The following is a 3,749-nucleotide window of genomic DNA, read 5'->3' on the forward strand; positions in this document are numbered from 1 at the left end:
TTTGGTGCGTACATACACGGGTGGTGGTTCGGTGCGTACATACACGGCTGGGGGGGGTTCGGGGGCGTACATACACGGGTGGGTGTTTGGTGCGTACATACACGGGTGGTGGTTCGGTGCGTACATACACGGCTGGGGGGGGTTCGGGGGCGTACATACACGGGTGGGTGTTTGGTGCGTACATACACGGCTGGTGGTTCGGTGCGTACATACACGGCTGGGGGGGGTTCGGGGGCGTACATACACGGCTGGTGGTTCGGTGCGTACATACACGGCTGGGGGGGGTTCGGGGGCGTACATACACGGCTGGTGGTTCGGTGCGTACATACACGGCTGGGGGGGGTTCGGGGGCGTACATACACGGGTGGGTGTTTGGTGCGTACATACACGGCTGGTGGTTCGGTGCGTACATACACGGCTGGGGTGGGGGTTTGGTGCGTACATACACGGCTGGTGGTTCGGTGCGTACATACACGGCTGGGGGGGGTTCGGGGGCGTACATACACGGCTGGTGGTTCGGTGCGTACATACACGGCTGGGGGGGGTTCGGGGGCGTACATACACGGCTGGTGGTTCGGTGCGTACATACACGGCTGGGGGGGGTTCGGGGGCGTACATACACGGGTGGGTGTTTGGTGCGTACATACACGGCTGGTGGTTCGGTGCGTACATACACGGCTGGGGTGGGGGTTTGGTGCGTACATACACGGCTGGTGGTTCGGTGCGTACATACACGGCTGGGGGGGGTTCGGGGGCGTACATACACGGGTGGGTGTTTGGTGCGTACATACACGGCTGGTGGTTCGGTGCGTACATACACGGCTGGGGTGGGGGTTTGGTGCGTACATACACGGCTGGTGGTTCGGTGCGTACATACACGGCTGGGGTGGGGTTCGGGGGCGTACATACACGGGTGGGTGTTTGGTGCGTACATACACGGGTGGTGGTTCGGTGCGTACATACACGGCTGGGGGGGTTCGGGGGCGTACATACACGGGTGGGTGTTTGGTGCGTACATACACGGGTGGTGGTTCGGTGCGTACATACACGGCTGGGGGGGGTTCGGGGGCGTACATACACGGGTGGGTGTTTGGTGCGTACATACACGGCTGGTGGTTCGGTGCGTACATACACGGCTGGGGGGGGTTCGGGGGCGTACATACACGGCTGGTGGTTCGGTGCGTACATACACGGCTGGGGGGGGTTCGGGGGCGTACATACACGGCTGGTGGTTCGGTGCGTACATACACGGCTGGGGGGGGTTCGGGGGCGTACATACACGGGTGGGTGTTTGGTGCGTACATACATGGCTGGTGGTTCGGTGCGTACATACACGGCTGGGGTGGGGGTTTGGTGCGTACATACACGGCTGGTGGTTCGGTGCGTACATACACGGCTGGGGGGGGTTCGGGGGCGTACATACACGGGTGGGTGTTTGGTGCGTACATACACGGCTGGTGGTTCGGTGCGTACATACACGGCTGGGGTGGGGGTTTGGTGCGTACATACACGGCTGGTGGTTCGGTGCGTACATACACGGCTGAGGTGGGGTTCGGGGGCGTACATACACGGGTGGGTGTTTGGTGCGTACATACACGGGTGGTGGTTCGGTGCGTACATACACGGCTGGGGGGGTTCGGGGGCGTACATACACGGGTGGGTGTTTGGTGCGTACATACACGGCTGGTGGTTCGGTGCGTACATACACGGCTGGGGGGGGTTCGGGGGCGTACATACACGGCTGGTGGTTCGGTGCGTACATACACGGCTGGGGGGGGTTCGGGGGCGTACATACACGGCTGGTGGTTCGGTGCGTACATACACGGCTGGGGGGGGTTCGGGGGCGTACATACACGGGTGGGTGTTTGGTGCGTACATACACGGGTGGTGGTTCGGTGCGTACATACACGGCTGGGGGGGGTTCGGGGGCGTACATACACGGCTGGTGGTTCGGTGCGTACATACACGGCTGGGGGGGGTTCGGGGGCGTACATACACGGGTGGGTGTTTGGTGCGTACATATACGGGTGGGGGTTCGGGGCGTACATACGCGGGCGGGGGGTGGTGGGGTGTTCGGCGCGTATGCGGGCACATGTCTCCATGGTTGCTATGGGAGTTCGGTTCGGACGGTGTTTTTTGCGTACGGTTGTGAAATGGGGAGGACGGGAGGGATCGTACTTGCGCAGTCGGACTTTATTTTTCCGCACGGTGGGTTTCTCGCCCGGGGACGTGTCGGTGACTTTTCCCGACCCGAGGACGTGTGGGGAAATCTTCCCAATGTGATTCGTATGGACTTTTTTCCGTTCGAATCGTACTTGGCAGTTTGTACGCTACTTTGACGATTCGGACGGAAAAAAATCCGGATACGAGTCGGACGGGGAATTTTTTTACCGGATCGGAATTGGCACCTTAATGTTTACAACTTAGAATTATAAAAAAAACATTTCACTTTCACTTTCACAGACCCGACATAGGCATACGCTAATAACATGATCGCCGACATGCTTTTTTTACATGTTTTACAAAACATTCAAACACCGCAACCTCTCCTTATCCTTTCTTCACAATATATGTATCCTTTTTTAATCTAAAATGTATAAATAAAGTTAAAATTGTTTCCTACCTGGACGTAGATCAGCTTCCAGCTGCTTCCTCCATCGATGGTCTTCAAAATGGCGGATTACGTTTACGTTTACGTCCTTACGTCATTTAAAAGTTCAAAGATTAAAAACGGACTATTTTTTTCAATAAACAATCGAAACCAGAAACAATGTTTTATTTATTTTTATTAATGTATTATTTTAACAAATACTTATTTATTCTATCTTTTTACTTCTAAAATAACCTAATTTCATCCTTACCTCTACCCTTATATCATTTTCTTTCCAAAGTTCCCCTTTCTTCTTTTTTCTCATCTTGCTTTCCATTTCCGCGGGACATCCAGCTTCAGCTATTGAAATAAATGAAGGACAATTTTACCCATACAAATCAACAATAAACCGTGGGAATGTTTTTCTATGTATCTTTGTAATTAAATTTCCTACTTCTAAATTATGTTATAAATAAAAAAAAAAATTTACATTTTAAAGAAAATTGTTGTCATATTTTTTCATGTTTATTAATTATTTTTGGATATTTTGTAAAGCAAAATATTTTCTTTTTATCTTTTCTCTATATCTCTATTTTTAACTGTTAATATTAATGTATATTTATTTTTTCAAGACTAATAATTTCAAAATTGATAGACTATTTTACGTAATAATTTTATTATTCATTTAATTAATTATTCACAGTACGTTTGATTGATTACTTATGGTAATAATTTGTTTTTTTCTTACATTAATTATTCTCAGTATGTTTTATATTATATATACTAGATTATTACTAGAGTATTAATTATATTTTATTTTGCTTTTTTTGATTAAGCATATTAATTTAATTGTTTATTAAATTTTATTCTTTTGCAATATATTTATTAATAAAAATAAAAAACTTTTCCTTATTTTATTAGTAAATTAATTGATCATTTCACTATTATTTTATATTAAATAATATTAATTTACTAGATTCTTACAAAACTATTAATTTTCTTTTTATTAAAAAATAATTTCTCTTATATGTTATATTAAATAATTGAAATTTTTAAACAAATAAATAATTAATTATTTAACTGTTAATATTAATATTTATTTAATTTGTAAAGAGTATTATTTTGCAATTTGATTGATTTTTTTAGTAAATATTTTATA

The sequence above is a fragment of the Triturus cristatus genome, chromosome 11 (genome assembly GCF_964204655.1).
Source record: "Triturus cristatus chromosome 11, aTriCri1.1, whole genome shotgun sequence".
Taxonomy (NCBI): Eukaryota; Metazoa; Chordata; class Amphibia; order Caudata; family Salamandridae; genus Triturus; species Triturus cristatus.